The sequence below is a fragment of the Rhineura floridana genome, chromosome 7, assembly GCF_030035675.1.
Source record: "Rhineura floridana isolate rRhiFlo1 chromosome 7, rRhiFlo1.hap2, whole genome shotgun sequence".
Taxonomy (NCBI): domain Eukaryota; kingdom Metazoa; phylum Chordata; class Lepidosauria; order Squamata; family Rhineuridae; genus Rhineura; species Rhineura floridana.
In genome coordinates this window covers 100,558,116-100,579,557 of record NC_084486.1, presented here as the reverse complement: position 1 = coordinate 100,579,557, position 21,442 = coordinate 100,558,116, and the positions used below count along the sequence as shown (strand labels likewise).

At 39.5% G+C, this 21,442-nt stretch overlaps 1 protein-coding gene across 3 annotated transcripts in view; it reads right to left on the bottom strand.

The window, feature by feature from the left end:
- Positions 1 to 21,442, bottom strand: part of ST6GAL1 (ST6 beta-galactoside alpha-2,6-sialyltransferase 1) — a 111,078-nt gene that overhangs the window by 72,771 nt on the left and 16,865 nt on the right. The gene's annotated exons all lie outside the window — the stretch shown is intronic.

The window sequence follows — 21,442 nt, the reverse complement described above, 5'->3', positions numbered from 1 at the left end:
AGTGACTGCTCGTTCACTAGTTGAAGGACTGCTGACAGGCCTCTGAACTACAGCAGTGATCAAGAGTCCACACATTTGGAGTTGGCATTGGTAGCTAAACAAAGATTTCTGTTTGTCAGGACCTGCCCCTGACCTCACACTGTGCTCCAAAATGCAGAAACATTTAAAAGGATTCCAGTAAGAAGAGGGAGAGTAATAAGTTGTCCATAACAACTGCAAAGAGGAAAACAAAGTATCTTAATGACCCTATATACTGTAAATCTAAGGTGCACTAACACAGCCTTCACCTATCTCAGGTGTGGGGAACCTTTGGCTTGCCAGATGTTGGTGCACTACAACCTACATCAGCCCCAGCAAGCATGGCCAATGGCCAGGGGCTACGGGAGTTATAATTCAGTGACTACTGGAGGACCAAAGGTTCCCCACTCCTGGTCTATCTGATGCCCTCCATTTGTTTTGGACTACAACTCTCATCAGCTCCAGCCAGCAGGGTCAATGGTCAGGGATGATAGGAGTTGTAGTCCAAAGTATCTAGAGAGCACCAGGTTGGAAAATACTGCACTAACAACAGTTACCTTGGGTTCAGTTGGTCACCCATGCTCAAAAAACAATGTTGTGGAGTTAGAAGAGATACAGGACAGCAACGACCAATGAGTCTGGGGTAGCTTCCCTATAAAGCAATTCTTCCAATATTAGAAAGTTGCCTTATACTGAGTTGGATCATTTGTCTATCTAGCTCAGTATTGTCTACAATGACTGGCGGAGGCTCTTCAGGGTTTCAAATTGGACTCTTTTCCTGACCTAATGAACTAAACTTGAGGGCATTCAATGAAACTGATTAGCAATACGTTCAAGACCAACATAAATATTTATTTACAAAACCCATAAGTGATTCATAGTATTCATTACTACATGATGGCTCTCAGCTTAGATGATTTTTAAAATGAGCAGACAGGTTCATGGAAGACATGCCTATTAAGAGTTCTTAACCATAATAACTAAAAATGAAGCTGTTGGGTTCAAATACAATTTTGCTCTGTTTATCAGATGCTGGGAACAAACCACTGGGGTTGGATGTCTCCTACATTCCCTGCTTGTGAAGTTGCCAGGGTCATCTGGCCAGCAGCCACTGTTAGAAATGGAGAACACCTACGGAATGAAACAAGCTACTTAGGGATATAGGATCCCTGCCCATGGAAGCTTCTAAGACACAAATAAACACGCATCCACTGGCACAGTTTAGACATAAAATAATACTGTCTGAAGAAACCAAGCTGAACCCAATGGTTGACAGGACACCTACTAGCTTTGATTCTGTTGAACAAGAATCAACATTCCAGCCACCTGAACATTTATTTATTTATTTATTATTTTATTTATACCCCACCCTTCCTTCTAGCAAGAGCCCAAGGCGGCAAACAGAAACACTAAAAACACTTTAAAACATCATAAAAAGACCTTAAAATACATTAAAACAAAACAACTTTAAAAACATTAAAAAAAACCTTTAAAAACATCTTTTTTAAAAAAAGGGTTAAAGATATTAAAAGACATATTAAAACCAATTCTAACACAGACACAGACTGGGATAGGTCTCAACTGAAAAGGCTTGTTGGAAGAGGAAAGTCTTCAGAAGGCACCGAAAAGACAGCAGACATGGCGCCTGCCTAATATTCAAAGTGAGGGAATTCCACAGGGTAGGTGCCGCCACACTAAAGGTCCGTTTCCTATATTGTACAGGACGAACCTCCTGATAAGATGGTATCTGCAGGAGGCCCTCACCTGCAGAGTGCAGTGATGTCTCATGAATGAAAAAGTCGCCACCATTGCTCTGTCTGTGATAACCTACATACCACTTACACAGTTTGCGTGGTCATGGCAGATCCTGTAACATTTCTCACAGGATGCCATTTCTGAAATTGTTAGTGTGAAGTAGCACCTCATTGTTCTTCAGGTGATGAGCCACCATAATCTGTGCTGTTTATGTATATAGAAATAAAAAACATTGTTATACCACCCTTCAGCCCAGTATGAGCCCTCAAGGCAGTTTACAAGAAAAGACAAAACGAAGCTGTTTTGTTTTTGTAAATAACAAAATCAAGACATAGGTTTGACTAGTCCCATCCCTGATGACTTTTAGGCAGATAGAAAAAAATAATTTTACTCTGCTTGGCTTTTAATGGTCGTTAATTTGAGATAGACAGTTTTATCACTGCTTTTCTGTTATTTTTTTAACTGAGAGATACTTTCAAACTTTGGGTGCAACCCAGAACCACTAAAATCAATTGGACTTTTACCATATACTTAAATACAATGGCTTGTATCAAATGTTAGTCTTAGAGTAAGCCCATGGAAAATAATGGACATGGCTAACTTAGTTCCATTAATTTCAAAGGGTCTGAGAATAGCTTAGCAGGATACAACCCAATGTAGATAGAAGTCTGCATTTTCATCACATGAGCCATATACCTTTGACTCTGTGTCTTGTGATGTCTCATTCTCAGAGGGAAATTTCTGGCATGCTGGCCTCTTACCAGCTGAGTCACCAGGCAGAACAAGCAAGGGCATATCTCAAGGTTATAAATGGACACTGACAACCCAACCACATCTCTACCATATGTGGCCATGTCATCCTCCTATGGTACCTTTTTCATATTTCCAAGTTAAATTCCACTGAATGTGGAATTTCAGTGGCACTGGCCATGTCAACATGAGCAACTCCCTCACAGTAGCAGTAGATAGAGGACAATAGCCTTTATTTTGCACTATATGTATTAATTGATAGATAATAGAGATTAAAAATTAGAGTAGAGCAAGTTAAGGGGACATCATCATACGATAATACCCTCAACTCAAAGAGCCCTGATACCATTAAGAGCAAGTGATCACAACTAAGAGGAAGCACCTCAGGAGGTGTAAAAAATAAAATAAAATATAACACTGTATTGTAAATTAATATGTGGTTGTTCCCTACAACCCCATTTGTGTAAAACAGCTTTGTTGATTTAACATTCTCTGAAACAACTTTTATATGATAATCACAGCCTTGATCCAAGATTCTGTCACTGAATTGCCACTACTGATTTCAGCAGCATTAGTTTGACTTACAATAGGCAGAAAAGAGAATGCAAAGATGCAACAATTTATAGTCAAAGTAGCTTTCTCCAAATCTAAATGAAGTTAATAACATTTTGGATACATGACAGATGCAACAATATCTTGCATCAGGTCCACAAGATTACATGGATGAGATAACAATGTGTGGTATTCAAGGCTGCCTCAAGCTCACACTACCATGAAGTTCATGAAATGTCACCCGCCCCAAACGATATGTGTTGCAATTTCCCCTTCTTATGCAGTCCCTGCTGCAGAGGAATCAACAACTGGTTGTTGATGGTTTTTAATATTTGTTTCAAATAGATCCAGTAAGACATTATAATATAACACACAATTTTACCATGGCTTCCAGAAACTCTGGCTCCATGCAAATTTTATTGCTCTTGTAAGCAAAATGTAATGCCATCCATCTAGATCACGGTGGACTTCCAGGCCTTATAATCATAATACTCAGGTTGTTTCCCTGTCGTGATGGGTAAAAGGGTGTGACAAGACAAGCAGTTTTAGAGCTGGGTTATCTGTAAAGGGCAATCACTGTTTTAGCACTTCATTTCTTCTTATTCACTTTCCTTTTACACCTCAGTGAAAAAGAAGCATTTGTGTCATGTTTCATCAGGCTTTCACTTTGTTCCTGTTAACCAATTATCCCACTTTTGCAAATGGAAGTGAGACAATCCAAAGTCTTACATGCTGGTTTTGATTGTAAGGGATGCTGCTTTCCCTGCTCCAGACAACTGCTTGCTCTCCAGAAACAGGTCTGTTTGAGGGGTGGGGGTGGACATCAGCGCTCCATCATGAGACTTAAAGGTAAAGGTGTCCCCGCACTTATAGTGCGAGTTGTTTCCGACTCTTAGGGTGACATCTTGCGACGTTTACTAGGCAGACCGTATATATGGGGTGGTTTTGCCAGTTCCTTCCCCAGTCTTTCTTTGCTTGCCGCAGGAGCCTGAAAACTTGTTTTCAGTACATAGTTCATTTTAAATCTAATTTAAGCTCCTTTTCTACTTACATTGGAACCAGGAATTAGGTTATTCTCTTGTTTATCTTGCATAAGGGAGATCAGGGTTGATATTGTGTACTTGGATGTTCAATTAAGCTTTTGACAAGGCTGTTTAGTCAAAGAGTTTCAAAAACGAAAAAGGGGGAAATAAGCTTTGTGATGACATAACAGAGGATGTTCTTTATGAATTAGGAACTGATCCAACAATAAGAGTCTGAACATGAACAATTGTCACAGTAGGAACAAATTCTAAAGTATCTTCCTTGGCATTTGGGGAACCTAGGAAGAAGAGGGAAACCAAGTCCATGTCCTCATACACTAGGTGACAACACAATTGTCTTCAGATAACCCCTGTCTCATATGCTCGCTATAAAACTATAATGACAACAGCCTCAAACAAACCCACAATTGAGGCTAGAACAAATTTTCTTCTTAGACCAGCAGCCTAAGAATTCCTGTGTTATTAATAATTTGTGATGTATTTTGACAAACAGAAAAAATTCTAACCTTTGTAGAAAACCCCCCCTAACCTAAGCAGCCAACATCTTCAGTGCCTGATTGCCGAAAGATAATTCATATTTGTCTCAGGTAACCAGGCAAGTGGCAACATACAAACCATTTCAACTTTTCCATTGTTTACATTAGCTTTTCCCAAAAAGAAACAACTGAAACAAAACCTTTCAATGGTCTCAGTCTAATTCCTGGAACTGTGTAAAAATTAAATAAACACACACACTTCTTCCAGGAAAACGAAGTGAGATAAAAAGTTGCTATCAGAGAGGATGTGGTCCTATAACTTTTCGCCCCCAGATAAAGGAGATTCTGAGAACACAAAGTGATGGAAATTTCCTATTAACCTACATCAAGAAGTTGTTTTTCTCTATTAATAATTACAATTTAGATATTGATGCCTCTGGGAATATTTCTATTATCAGGCCACATATTAAGCTTCTATTCATAAAACAAATGTGATTTTTCAAATACAGCAATAATTAATTGAAATACTTATATTTTTAAAAGCCATATTTTGAGAAAACGCACAGTACATTTCAAGCCAGCACAAATAAACATAAGATGAGCCAATACAAACAAATATGAAGAAGCCAGAGGACAAAGATCACCACCACTACCAACCCCCGTAAACAAGAAAACCTCCCAGGAGATCTGGGACTGGAATAAGTACGACTAGGCTGAGATGAAATGGGAAAGGTGTGTGTATGTGTGTGTGTGCGTGCGTGCGCACACACACGCACAATTAAGTGGGGTTATTTTAGCTTAATGAGGACTAGTTCAAGCCTGAACATTGGAACTATACTGAATGACAGAGAATGAACCAAAAGTTTTGGTTTTAGTGTTGAATGTAAAAATCATGTACTATTGGATATAAAACTCAAGGAAGAGCCATAGTTCAGTAGTAGAGCATCTGCCTTGCATGCAGAAGGTCCCAGGTTAATTCCTTGGCATCTCCAGGTAGGGCTAGGAATGTAACATCTGGCAATGTCAGTGTAGTCAATGTTGAGCTACATGGGCCAACGAGTCTAACTCAATAAGTAAGGTAGCTTCCAATATTCCTAAACAATGTGATCCTATGTTTATCTACTCAGAGGTAAGCCCCACTAAGTTAAATAAGTTTTACTCTAAGTAAGTGTGTATAGGATTGCAACTGGGTAAATAATGTATTAAAAGATATAGCTCAAAATTTGGAGAGAAAAGAGTCAGTAGTTGTGGTATAGTGTGTTGGACTATAACTGGGAAGTCCCAGGTTCTAATCCCCATTCAGCTGCGAACCTCACTGGAGGAACTTGGGCCAGTAAGCCTAACCTGCCTTACTGGGCTGTTGAGAATAAAATGGGCAGGTGTGGGCCCATGTACACCACCTCAAGCCCCTTGGAGCAAAGGCGGGGTATAAACTTAATGAATAATAATATGCAATATCTCCACAAGAAACACATTAAAAACTGTTTTCCTATTCAAAAGGAATGAAAATTGAAGAGCCATATTCTGCTTGTGCCATTACAAACCCTAAAAGAGCTGAAGGGTGTTTTGCGTTTTGTTTTTTTAGAAAATAAAATAAAAACAAAGCATCAGCTCATTTTCCTTAGAGGGGTTATTGGTTATAAAACTTATGCCCCTGCCCTTCCAATGCATTTACATCACACATAGCAGTTAACAGTAATTCAAAACCAAACAATCCCATAAAAGCAATAAAACAGCATAAAAACAAGGACAGGATAAACAGGTACAAACATTCTGAAAAGAGGGCCTTTCATATAAAAAATGTCTGCCTGACAAAAGAAATGCCTTTAGTGTAGCTAAAAAATAAGAGCAGAGAAGGCCAGATGGATCTCAGTAGGTAAGGTGTTCCACAACTGTGGTACAGTCACCAAAAAGGCTCTCACACCTGTTTTTCTGTTAATATCCCATGCAAATAAAGTAATGCTCAAGATTCTACAACAAAGGCTCTTACCATATATGGAACGAGACATGCCAGACATCCAAGCTGGATTTAGAAAGGGAAGAGGCACCAGAGATCATATTGTAAACGTACGTTGGATAATGGAACAGACCAAAGAATTTCAGAAGGAAATCACCCTGTACTTTATAGATTACAGCAGTGGTTCCCAACCTTTATAAGTACGGGACCCCCTTTATAAGCTTAAAACTTTGTGACCCCCTCCCCCCAGGGAGGGAGGCTGGCTGCCTTTGACTGTGTAGATCATGAAAAACTATGGACTGCTTTAAAAGAAATGGGGGTACCACAGCATCTGATTGTTCTGATGCGCAACCTATAATCTGGACAAGAGGCTACTGTAAGGACAGAATATGGAGAAACCGATTGGTTCCCAATCGGAAAGGGTGTGACACAAGAGTGTATTTTATAACCCTATTGTTTACTCTACACGCAGAACATATCATATGGAAAGCGGGATTGGACCAAGATGAAGGTGGTGTGAAAATTGGAGGGACAAAATCAATAGTTTAAGATATGCAGACGATACCATACTACTTGCAGAAACCAGTAATGATTTGAAACGAATGCTGATGAAAGTTAAAGAGGAAAGCACAAAAGCAGGACTACAGATGAACGTCAAGAAGACTAAAGTAATGACAACAGAAGATTTATGTAACTTTAAAGTTGACAACGAGGACATTGAACTTGTCAAGGATTATCAATACCTTGGCGCAGTCATTAACAAAAATGGAGACAATAGTCAAGAAATCAGAAGAAGGCTAGGACTGGGGAGGGCAGCTATGAGAAAGCTAGAAAACGTCCTCAAATGCAAAGATGTATCACTGAACACTAAAGTCAGGATCATTCAGACCATGGTATTCCCAATCTCTGTGTATGGATGTGAACGTTGGACAGTGAAAAAAGTAGATAAGAGTAGAATCAACTCATTTGAAATGTGGTGTTGGAGGAGAGCTTTGTACATACCATGGACTCCAAAAAAACCACAAATAATTGGGTGTTAGAACAAATTAAACCAGAACTATCACTAGAAGCTGAAATGATGAAACTGTTATCATACTTAGTAAGTTATCATACTTTGGACACATCATGAGAAGACATCATTCACTAGAAAAGACAATAATGCTGGGAAAAACAGAAGGGAGTAGAAAAAGAGGAAGGTCAAACAAGAGATGGGTTGATTCCATAAAGGAAGCCACAGACCTGAACTTACAAGATCTGAACAGTGGTTCACAACAGATGCTATTGAAGGTCGCTGATTCATAGGGTCGACATAAGTCATAATCAACTTGAACGCACATAACAATAAACTACAATGGTTCAAGAATCACAAAATTCTTTAGATGATGTAAGGGAGGGAGGAGAGAGAGAGAGAGAGGGAGACAGAGAGATGAGCAGGCAAAGGGCAGCCTGAACCAACTTAATAAAACTGAGCATAGCATATTCCTGTTACGAGCAGGCATCTGATAAGGCAAAACAAAAATAAAAAACCCCTGAAAGCAGCTCTTGACGAACACTCAAGTCAACACCACGATCATTTCTAAATTAATTTATACTCATCATCATTGCCCATCATACTTTAAAGCATAGACAAAAGCTGGTAGTTCTCTGCCCCAAAGAGCTTGCCAACCTAACTTTTGACACTGAGCCAAGCAGTAGATGAAAAGGAGACCAGGGTGATAAAGAGACGAATGTACACAAATGCACTTAAACTTCTCTGCAACATGAAATATCAGAGAGCTATACGTCCCACACAGCAGTTTTACAAATCCCTTTGCTATTTAAAGCTGTTTTGTCCTCCAAGAACTGAAAACTAGTTGTGGGGGCTTTTTGTTTGTTAATGATTCCCATGAACATCACACAAGCAACATTAGACTAAGAGCCCTGTCATTACTGAAACTCAGTCTTTTTCATTTACTATACAGATTACAGGATCAAACTCTCCAGAAGTAATCAGAGATTTTCTTTATTTAGTTGTACTTAAACTTGTCTTCACCCCATGTCTTGAAAGCTGTTCAAAGCTTTCAAAAGCAAATAATTTGGTTCCTACAATCACAACAGATCTTCCCTACAAAAACCTTAAAATATAATCAAACCAAAATTAAGCAGAAAGGTAAACACTATTTCTGCAGACAATACCATACTACTAGCAGAAACCAGTAATGATTTGAAACGAATGCTGTTGAAAGTTAAAGAGGAAAGCACAAAAGCAGGACTACAACCGAACGTCAAGAAGACTGAAATAATAACAACAAAAGATTTATGTAACTTTAAAGCTGACAAGGATATTGAACTTGTCAAGGATTATCAATACCTTGACACAGTCATTAACCAAAATGGAGACAATAGTCAAGCAATGAGGGCTAGGAGTGGGGAGGGCAGCTAGAACTAGAAAAGGTCTTCAAATGCAAAGATGTATCACTGAACCCCCAAATCAGGATCATTCAGACCATGGTACTCCTGATCTCTAAGTATGGATGTGAACGCTGGACAGTGAAAAAAGTAGATATGAGAAAAATCAACTCATTTGAAATATGGTGTTGGACAAGAGCTTTGCACATACCATGGACTGCAAAATAGACAAATAAAAGTTACAACAAATTAAACTACAACTATCATTAGAAGCTAAAATGATGAAACTGAGGTTATCATACTTTGGACACATCATGAGAAGACATGATTCACTAGAAAAAACAATAATGCTGGGAAAAACAGAAGGGAGTAGAAAAAGAGGAAGGCCAAACAAGAGACGGATTGATTCCATAAAGGAAGCTACAGACCTGAACTTACAAGATCTGAACAGGGTGATTTATAACAGATGCTATTACAGGTCACTGATTCATAAGGTCACCATAAGTCGTAATCGACTTGAAGCCACATAACAACAACAAGTGGTTTAATGAATGTTTTAATGAATGGGGACATGTTTGGATATACACGATGGAAGACAGATGATGGTGGTATTATTATTATTATTATTATTATTATTATTATTATTATTATTATTATTATTATGCCTAAAACACACTCCAGAGCTATGATCCCTCAATGAGGGTGGGGATACTCTCTCAAAGAGGAAGAGAAGATAATGCCTCTTTTACATGTGGATCTTCCTTAGAGATGAGGCAAAAAGGGCATCTTGTACTTACATGTACTGTTTTGATAATCTATTGTTTATAAAAGCACTCCAACCTTGCTAGGAGGCATATTTGTGTACAGAAGGGGGTTCACACATGCTTACTTTATGGGGAACCATCCACATAAAGGATGCTGCTCCAATCCACTTCTGGAGCTCCAGACAAAGAGCCCTGCTAGAAAACTGGCAGTAGGACCTATCAGCTGTTCAGAAGGGGAAGCAAGAAGATCCCAGCCCCACTCTTGCTTGAACAGGTGATCAGCATACCTGCAACATTTCAACAGAGCTCCATGCAACCAGCCTTAGCAGCTGCATGAATACACAGTAGGATCCAAGTCCTGTCACGTATTAGGTTGCAGACAACAGACTTAAAAACAGCTATTTGCCTCTTCACCTGTGGAAAGCAAGAACCAAAGAGAAAGACAAGCTGAAAGAGGAAGGGAGGAAGTGAAATTTAAATTTAGAAAAGAGTCCTGTGAATAGCCTAAGAAAAGGCAATTAGTTTATTAAAAAAGAAGAGGCAGAGAGAAAAGAAAGAAGTGGCATATGCAGGCAAAATGTTAACGCTTTCATAGGGTTTTTAATAAGTCTAAATATTGTATGCTGTCTGTTCCCCCTAAGGAGAAGGCAAAGTAGAAACCTAAATAATAACAATTTAATCAATTTGCAACCTCCTAACATACCATCCCTTTACAATGTTGTAATTAGTACTGCAGTTAATCAAGCAGGCAAAGCTAAAGTGGATCTTCTTTCAAGCAAACTGCTACTGGACCCTTGCAAGGTCTGTGTACTTTTTCAGTTCCACTTTCATTACACATTTTGACTACTTCCAACACTTACTAATTGCAGATGCTTCTTAGCTAACCACCAACTAAAAACAAAAAAAGTAAAAAGCTAAGCAAGTGAACCTGAGCAGCTAAGCAAAAGCAAAATTGTTAAAAACACTATATTAGAAGCTCAACTGGAGTGCATACCGCAGATCAGAAAAGGTACCGCCAGGGCCAAGAAGATGCCAGCATGGTTAACAAGCAAAGTCAAGGAAGCTCTTAGAGGCAAAAAGTCTTCCTTCAGAAAATGGAAGTCTGGTCCGAATGAAGAAAATAAAAAAGAACACAAACTCTGGCAAAAGAAATGCAAGAAGACAATAAGGGATGCTAAAAAAGAATTTGAGGAGCACATTGCTAAGAACATAAAAACCAACAACAAAAAATTCTATAAATACATTCAAAGCAGGAGACTATCTAGGGAGACAATTGGACCCTTGGATGATAAGGGAGTCAAAGGTGTACTAAAGAACGATAAGGAGATTGCAGAGAAGCTAAATGAATTCTTTGCATCTGTCTTCACAGTGGAAGATATAGGGCAGATCCCTGAACCTGAACTAACATTTGCAGGAAGGGATTCTGAGGAACTAAGACAAATAGTGGTAACGAGAGAGGAAGTTCTAAGCTTAATGGACAATATAAAAGCTGACAAATCACCGGGCCCGGATGGCATCCACCCGAGAGTTCTCAAAGAACTCAAAGGTGAAATTGCTGATCTGCTAACTAAAATATGTAACTTGTCCCTCGGGTCCTCCTCCGTGCCTGAGGACTGGAAAGTGGCAAATGTAACGCCAATCTTCAAAAAGGGATCCAGAGGGCATCCCGGAAATTACAGGCCAGTTAGCTTAACTTCTGTACCTGGAAAACTGGTAGAAAGTATTATTAAAGCTAGATTAACTAAGCACATAGAAGAACAAGCCTTGCTGAAGCAGAGCCAGCATGGCTTCTGCAAGGGAAAGTCCTGTCTCAGTAACCTATTAGAATTCTTTGAGAGTGTCAACAAGCATATAGATAGAGGTGATCCAGTGGACATAGTGTACTTAGACTTTCAAAAAGCGTTTGACAAGGTACCTCACCAAAGGCTTCTGAGGAAGCTTAGCAGTCATGGAATAAGAGGAGAGGTCCTCTTGTGGATAAGGAATTGGTTAAGAAGCAGAAAGCAGAGAGTAGGAATAAACGGACAGTTCTCCCAGTGGAGGGCTGTAGAAAGTGGAGTCCCTCAAGGATCGGTATTGGGACCTGTACTTTTCAACTTTTTCATTAATGACCTAGAATTAGGAGTGAGCAGTGAAGTGGCCAAGTTTGCTGACGACACTAAATTGTTCAGGGTTGTTAAAACAAAAAGGGATTGCGAAGAGCTCCAAAAAGACCTCTCCAAACTGAGTGAATGGGCGGAAAAATGGCAAATGCAATTCAATATAAACAAGTGTAAAATTATGCATATTGGAGCAAAAAATCTGAATTTCACATATACGCTCATGGGGTCTGAACTGGCGGTGACCGACCAGGAGAGAGACTTCGGGGTTGTAGTGGACAGCACGATGAAAATGTTGACCCAGTGTGCGGCAGCTGTGAAAAAGGCAAATTCCATGCTAGCAATAATTAGGAAAGGTATTGAAAATAAAACAGCCGATATCATAATGCCGTTGTATAAATCTATGGTGCGGCCGCATTTGGAATACTGTGTACAGTTCTGGTCGCCTCATCTCAAAAAGGATATTATAGAGTTGGAAAAGGTTCAGAAGAGGGCAACCAGAATGATCAAGGGGATGGAGCGACTCCCTTACGAGGAAAGGTTGCAGCATTTGGGGCTTTTTAGTTTAGAGAAAAGGCGGGTCAGAGGAGACATGATAGAAGTGTATAAAATTATGCATGGCATTGAGAAAGTGGATAGAGAAAAGTTCTTCTCCCTCTCTCATAATACTAGAACTCGTGGACATTCAAAGAAGCTGAATGTTGGAAGATTCAGGACAGACAAAAGGAAGTACTTCTTTACTCAGCGCATAGTTAAACTATGGAATTTGCTCCCACAAGATGCAGTAATGGCTACCAGCTTGGATGGCTTTAAAAGAAGATTAGACAAATTCATGGAGGACAGGGCTATCAATGGCTACTAGCCATGATGGCTGTGCTGTGCCACCCTAGTCAGAGGCAGCATGCTTCTGAAAACCAGTTGCCGGAAGCCTCAGGAGGGGAGAGTGTTCTTGCACTCGGGTCCTGCTTGCGGGCTTCCCCCAGGCACCTGGTTGGCCACTGTGAGAACAGGATGCTGGACTAGATGGGCCACTGGCCTGATCCAGCAGGCTCTTCTTATCTTATGTTCTTATGTCATACTTCATGAAACTACTGCTCTATGACTGTGAGGAAAAGGCAATTTCTAATTGTTAAAAATAAATTTGTATTATTTGGTATTGAGCATTCACTTTCCACTGCTGCCATTTTATTAATTTATGTCAGCCATTTTTATTATTACTACATAAAAACTACATTTGGCCCCAGGCATAAAGTATAACCCAGGCCAGAACTGGATTTTAGGAGAGCCAAGGGACAGCCACTCGAAGCAGTAACCCTACATTTCCTCCTATTCTGTCCCCTGCAACTTCACTGACCTTCCACTTCATTGGCTGCCACTTGCAGTGTCTCCACAGCCTATGATAAGCCACTAATATAAAAAACAGTACACTTTTAAAAACTGCACCAACATCTTCGGTGACTTAAAAAACAGATCCGCCAACCTTTTCAACAGATGGGAAAAAATTAACATTGAGCAGGAATTGCAACAGTTTCAGAGGTTATATACACACAGAAAATAAATCGTCATAGTTTAGGGTTGCCATATTGCCCGGATAGCTGGGTTTTACCTGGATTCTAAGCATGCTACCCAGCGCCCAGCTAACCCCTTAGGTGGCCCGGATTCTCAGCTTTCATTTTAAAAAAAAATTAAGTTTCTAGGTGGTGCGGTTCTCGAGATATATATAAAAACGTCAGCCCCCCTGTTAAATCTTTTTTTAAACTACTGTATAGCACTTCGTAGCTTTAACCCCGCCTGTTCAAGATTGCAGCCAATCAGGGATTGCGTTTTAGTTTGATTGACCTGAGGCAGCGTCTAGAAAACAAAATGGTGGTCCCCCCCCCCCGTTTATCTGAAAATCTCATAAATTGGGTAAGTATATACATTTCAGTTTTCCCCCCTCTTGTGTGTAGCAGTCAGATCCTGGGCAGTGTTTTGAAAACCTTCCCAATACTTGCTTTTGTGGGGGTAAAAGCATTGCTAATCCCATATGTCCAGAGTAAATCCTATTGAATTCAGTAGGAATTACTTTTGAGTAGACATGATTATGAATGTGCTGAAAATCAATGGGACTTTGGAGTGAATGTAAAAAAGAATTGTGTTTGTGTTCTCTTTCTGTCCCCCCCCCCTCCAGTCCTATTTTAAAGCAAGTAGGCAGGGCTTACTTAGGTATTACAGTTTTTATTCTGTAGGAAACTAATACTGATTTTTTAAAAACTAATACTGATTTTTCTGCAATCACCAACTGGTTTGACAATAAACTATCATATGGGCTGTATGTATTTATACATCTGCAGTGTGTGCGTGTGTGTGTATGGAGTCTTTCCCACACCCCTGTGAGGTAGGGTTGGAAACCAAGGCAGCTCACAACAAGAAATAAAGCCATTTAAAATCCAATAACCATAAAAACAAGTATAAACAGTTGCAAAACAGCGTAAAGTGGCATGATTCGGAATTTTGGGTTGAAGTTGCTTATCACTTGAGGTTGCATTTCTGTCCCTGTCTGTCCCCATTTCTGTCCCCACTGAATACGCTGGGACTTGCTTCTGAATAAATAAATTTAGGATTGCACTATAAATATCTTTACAGTTTGTGGAAATAATAAATATATTTGATAGTCATGCTTATATAAATATTTCTTCATTTATCATAATTTTGGTTTTTGGTTAGGAATCCTGACTGGTTGTGAGATGCTTAGTTTTTTGCCTTACTCATAGGAATCTTGTTGTGGTTGGTATGGTATTACATTTAGGAAAGTGTTACTGCCTTCTGTTTTTTTTTTCCTATTTGCATTTCACTTATCTTTAACCTCACTCCGTTACAGCCTATCTTTAACCTCACTCCGTTACAGCCATAGAAGCAACAGCAGCATATGCAAGATAATTAACTCCCATTAGTGATAAGAACAAGAATTTATAATTATTATTTCAATTAAAACAAGAGTCTTATCAATACTTTGAAGAGGACCAGATATTTATTTTCTTTCTGAGCCCAGGACTGGGTCTTTCATGATGCCTGGTTGGGGGGGGGGGAGCAGGAGAGTAGTCGATAAGACAGACATCCTGGCATTGATAATCTAATTAGCAAGGTATGTGTAGGGTTGTTGTACACTTCCAGGCTCAGTTTCATTTTGAGTATGGAGGTGGAACCTGTGTAGATGTGGTTATTAAAGGGAGAAGAAATTTTGAGTTAAGCAAAGCTCTGCTTTTATAAAACCTAAGAAACATACAGATACTTTGAATGTCTGAGTGCCTGCACCAGTGGAATACTGGAGGAACTTGTAAAACTTGCTGCAACAGTATTTAGAACTGAGCATGTGGTGTGAAAGACTCCTTTTCCTAACATTTTGGCTTGTTTTTCTCCACCCACCACATCTCTGAAATATATCGTATATGTAATGGTTACCAAATGCTGGCATGTGCTGTCCATGACTAATGTATATTCTGCTGGGTTTGGGGGGTTTTTTTGTAAAAAAAAAAAAAGATGAGGTGCTGGAACTCACATCTTGATAAAGGTGCTATGGATGACAGCACAAAATGGCAGCCAAAACAGAAGTGATGGTACTTTGGACCAGTGAGTAGCGTCACAAAAAAGCATTGTGTGTTTATATTCTAAAAAAGTGTGTGTGTGTGTGTGTGTGTATGTGTGTGTGTGTGTGTGTGTGTGTGTGTGAGAGAGAGAGAGAGAGAGAGAGAGAGAGAGAGAGAGAGAGGAAACAAATGTTTAATATGAAAGTATGGGTGTGAAGTATGGAGATCAGTATAGTGCTCTGTGCCACCTTGCCCTCAGGTACATGCTGTTGCCCACACTGCCTACATGAAGCCTGGAACATTTATTTCCATGGAAGTACATGCCAAGTACATCAAAGTACTTGGCAATAACCCATCACCAGGCTCTTACACATAATGTACTCCCAGTTTTATCAAGCATAGCAAGCAAGGTTGGGGACCTGGGGAGGTGCTGGTGACTGACAGAGCAATTGAAACCTTGGCCAGGCAGCACTAGAGTGTGACAGAGCAGGCCACCACCATTGCATCTACAGTCCCATCACTCACGCTGGCCAGGGCAGAAGGCAGAGGTGGGACAAGCAAAAGCCTTCTCTGAACTGGAGCTGTCATAGCATTTGGGCTCAGTATCATCATGTGATGACAGTTGGGCCAGTTTGGGATCCAGCTGATTTCAGATTTGCTCAGCCCCTCCCCAGCCCCTGAATGCCTCATTTCAGAGATTTCTGTGTGCTGTCAACGGTGGGAAGCTTGAGGGTGGTATTTGCATCTGCCTACACTTTCTGTGGGCAGAACAGAGGACTTTGTGGTTGGAGGCCAGTGAAGCTGACCTGGGCTTGGAGGAGGGAGGCCTCTGCCCACATCCAACCCCCTCACTCAGCACAATGGATTGGGAGTGTGTTTCGTGTCCTGAGCCTCTCTTGAAGTGAGTACTCAGAGAACAAGATTTTACCTGTGGAGGCAGAATGTGTAGATAGCACCTTCAATAGCATCACTCAGTCTAGGCCCCATTCCCCATGTATAGAGCAAGCAGAAGTACTCTCTTTTCCTCTATCAAATATGCATTGGGAGAGAACCCAAAGATCATGTAGTCAGACATTTTTTATATATTGGACCAAATTCTGTAGACAATCAATGTAAGTTGTTAATTAACTATGACAGGGTTGCCATATTCCAGTTCCACAAATCCGGGTAGGTTAATTTGCATATTATGCAAATTATTTGCATATTATTTGCATATTATTTGCATATTATTTGCATATTATGCAAATATTTGCATATTAATATTTGGATTGTCCAGTTGTTTTGTTTTTGTGCCTAGGAATTACCACCAAAAACTGGGGAAAGAGGTGAGGAATCTTTTTTTTAAAAGCAACATTTTCAGCCTTAAATGCCTAGACTCTAGTTTCCAACACTAGGGAGTATTTATTGATTGATTAAGAGAATTTATATGCTGCCTTTTTGCTGTTAAAAACAGAGCTCAGCACAGCTTACAAATATAATAAAAACAATAAAAATACACAATCAATATAAAAACATAATAAAAACACAAAATAGCAACAAACATAAAGTAAGTCAGGGCTGCAGCACAGTTAACCATTACATATACGATATATTTCAGAGATGTGGTGGGTGGAGAAAAACAAGCCAAAATGTTAGGAAAAGGAGTCTTTCACACCACATGCTCAGTTCTAAATACTGTTGCAGCAAGTTTTACAAGTTCCTCCAGTATTCCACTGGTGCAGGCACTCAGACATTCAAAGTATCTGTATGTTTCTTAGGTTTTATAAAAGCAGAGCTTTGCTTAACTCAAAATTTCTTCTCCCTTTAATAACCACATCTACACAGGTTCCACCTCCATACTCAAAATGAAACTGAGCCTGGAAGTGTACAACAACCCTACACATACCTTGCTAATTAGATTATCAATGCCAGGATGTCTGTCTTATCGACTACTCTCCTGCTCCCCCCCCCCAACCAGGCATCATGAAAGACCCAGTCCTGGGCTCAGAAAGAAAATAAATATCTGGTCCTCTTCAAAGTATTGATAAGCCTCCTGTTTTAATTGAAATAATAATTATAAATTCTTGTTCTTATCACTAATGGGAGTTAATTATCTTGCATATGCTGCTGTTGCTTCTATGGCTGTAACGGAGTGAGGTTAAAGATAAGTGAAATGCAAACAGGAAAAAAAAACACAGAAGGCAGTAACACTTTCCTAAATGTAATACCATACCAACCACAACAAGATTCCTATGAGTAAGGCAAAAAACTAAGCATCTCACAACCAGTCAGGATTCCTAACCAAAAACCAAAAATATGATAAATGAAGAAATATTTATATAAGCATGACTATCAAATATATTTATTATTTCCACAAACTGTAAAGATATTTATAGTGCTATTCTAAATTTATTTATTCAGAAGCAAGTCCCAGCGTATTCAGTGGGGCTTACTCAAACAGGGACAGAAATACAACCTCAAGTGATAAGCAACTTCATTCACACAACCCAAAATTCCGAATCATGCCACTTTAAGCTGTTTTGCAACTGTTTATACTTGTTTTTATAGTTATTGGATTTTAAATGGCTTTATTTCTTGTTGTGAGCTGCCTTGGTTTCCAACCCTACCTCACAGGGGTGTGGGAAAGACTCCATACACACACACACACACACACACTGCAGATGTATAAATACATACAGCCCATATAATAGTTTATTGTCAAACCAGTTGGTCATTGCAGAAAATCAGTATTAGTTTTTAAAAAATCAGTATTAGTTTCCTACAGAATAAAAACTGTAATACCTAAGTAAGCCCTGCCTACTTGCTTTAAAATAGGACTGGAGGGGGGGGGGACAGAAAGAGAACACAAACACAATTCTTTCTTACATTCACTCCAAAGTCCCATTGATTTTCAGCACATTCATAATCATGTCTACTCAAAAGTAATTCCTACTGAATTCAATAGGATTTACTCTGGACATATGGGATTAGCAATCTTTGGAGGGATACATAAGCCGGCTGGCTGGGGTGGCCTGGGAGACGCAGGGCCTGCAGGAAGAGAACATCGCCGTCCAGGGAAGGAGAGTCTGCTGCTGCTGCTGCTGTGGGATCACCACCTCCACCACCCTTCCCTGTGGGACTTCTGCCTAGCAGACCTGCATCCTGCAGGACCAGGCCCCAGGTACCCAGCCAGCTGGGACTGATTGCTACCACCTGTCCCTCTTTGGAGGGATACATAAGCCGGCTGGCTGGGGTGGCCTGGGTGTTTGTTTGTTTTTTGTTTGTTTTTTGTGTGCTGGTTTTTTTTTTTGTTTTTTTTTGGGATTAAGGAGAATTAATTTTATGATGTTTTAATTGGAAATTGGTTTTAAATTGTTTAGGACTGTGGTTTGTTTTTGTATATGTATATTATGTATAGCTTTTTGTTATTGTAAGTTGCCTAGAGTGTCCACTAACCTGGACAGATAGGCAACCAATAAATAAAATATTATTAATATTATTTATTAAACTAGAAATTAGGCATAGGGATATCAATTGGGCAGGAACACCTCCCCCCATCCCAAGACATCCTGTCTTTTCTCCCTTTTACAGAGATTTGACCTATAGAAATCAGTAGGTGAAGATTTTCATGGCATGGAGATAAGATTTGTTTAGCTATCTACTTATTTATTTCTCTCTGGCCTGTGTAGGCACTGCTGTTAAAGAAGCAGCCCAAAGGGTCAAAAGCGCAAGCCTGGTTTGGGTAGGGTTGCCATATTGCCCGGTTAGCTGGGTTTTACCTGGATTCTATGCATGCCACCCAGCGCCCAGCTAGCCCCTTAGGTGGCCCGGATTCTCAGCTTTAATTTTTAAAAAAATTAAGTTTCTAGATAGTCCGGTTCTCGAGATATACATAAAAACGTCAGCTGCCCCCCGACTGTTAAATCTTTCTTTAAACAGTAGTACTATAGCACTTTGTAGCTTTAACCCCGCCTGTTCAGCATTGCAGCCAATCAGGGATTGTGTTTCAGTTTCATTCACCTGAGGCAGTGTCTAGAAAACAAAATGGTGGTTTCCCCCCCTGTTTATCTGAAATCTCATAAATTGGGTAAGTATATACATTTCAGTTTCTTTTCCTCTTGTGTGCAGGAGTCAGATCCTGGGCAGTGTTTTCAAAACCTTCCCAATACTTGCTTTTGTGGGGGTAAAAGCATGCTAATCCCATATGCCCGGAGTAAATCCCATTGAATTCAATAGGACTTACTTTTGAGTAGACATGGTTATGAATGTGCTCAAAATCAATGGGACTTTGGAGTGAATGTAAAAAAGAATTGTGTTTGTGTTCTAACTCTTTCTGCCCCCTTCTCCAGTCCTATTTGAAGGCAAGTAGGCAGGGCTTACTTAGGTATTACAGTTTTTATTCTGTAGGAAACTAATACTGACTTTTTCTAAAACTAATACTGATTTTTTTGCAGTGACCAACTGGTTTGACAATAAACTATTATATGGGCTGTATGTATTTTTACATCTGCAGTGTGTGCATGTGCGTGTATGGAGTCTTTCCAACAACCCTGTGAGGTAGGGTTGGAAACCAAGGCAGCTCACAACAAGAAATAAAGCCATTTAAAATCCAATAACCATAAAAACAAGTATAAACAGTTGCAAAACAGCGTAAAGTGGCATGATTCGGAATTTTGGGTTGTGTGAATGAAGTTGCTTATCACTTGAGGTTGCATTTCTGTCCCTGTTTGAGTAAGCCCCACTGAATACACTGGGAGTTGCTTCTGAATAAATAAACTTAGGATTGCACTATAAATATCTTTACAGTTTGTGGAAACAATAAATATATTTGATAGTCATGCTTATATAAATATTTCTTCATTTATCATATTTTTGGTTTTTGGTTAGGAATCCTGACTGGTTGTGAGATGCTTAGTTTTTTGCCTTACTCATAGGAATCTTGTTGTGGTTGGTATGGTATTACATTTAGGAAAGTGTTACTGCCTTCTGTGTTTTTTTTTCCTGTTTGCATTTCACTTATCTTTAACCTCACTCCGTTACAGCTATAGAAGCAACAGCAGCATATGCAAGATAATTAACTCCCATTAGTGATAAGAACAAGAATTTATAATTATTATTTCAATTAAAACAAGAGGCTTATCAATACTTTGAAGAGGACCAGATATTTATTTTCTTTCTGAGCCCAGGACTGGGTCTTTCATGATGCCCGGTGGGGGGGGGGGAGCAGGAGAGTAGTTGATAAGACAGACATCCTGGCATCCTTTTCCTAACATTTTGGCTTCTTGTTTTTCTCCACCCACCACATCTTTGAAATATATCGTATATGGTTAACCGTACTGCTGCCCTGACTTACTTTGTTTGTTGCTATTTTGTGTTTTTATTATGTTTTTATATTGATTGTGTATTTTTATTGTTTTTATTATATTTGTAAGCTGTGCTGAGCTCTGTTTTTAACAGCAAAAGGGCAGGATATAAATTCTCTTAATCAATAAATACTCCCTAGTGTTGGAAACTAGAGTCTAGGCATTTAAGGCTGAAAATGTTGCTTTAAAAAAAAAAAGATTTCTCACATCTTTCCCCAGTTTTTGGTGGTAATTCCTAGGCACAAAAACAAAACAACTGGACAATCCAAATTTTAACATGCAAATAATATGCAAATAATTTGCATAATATGCAAATTAACCTGCCCGGATTTGTGGAACTGGAATATGGCAACCCTAGGTTTGGGGAACATATGAAATGTGACAAGAATGTGAAACTGAGAATTAAGCTGAAGTGTGTCTAACTAGAGTTGTTGTTCCATTACAATGAGACAGTTTTGAGAAGGGTTACAAAATGCTAGACGTCAGGCTCGGTGAGGCAGCTTGCCTCAGGTGTCAGATCCAGAAGTACCATTAAAAGGCAATACACTGACAATTGATTAGTTTACCAAGTAGGATCTGCAACAAAAAACATGTTCAGACAAAGAGGAATTCATGGATGAAGGGCAAGGAAGTGCATACAAGCACTGATTCAAATGCCCTGGATTGTGTTGCTCTGCCCATTCAGTCCTCAATCTTCTCTGCACTGAGTGGGGAAAATTCACAGGAGCTTGT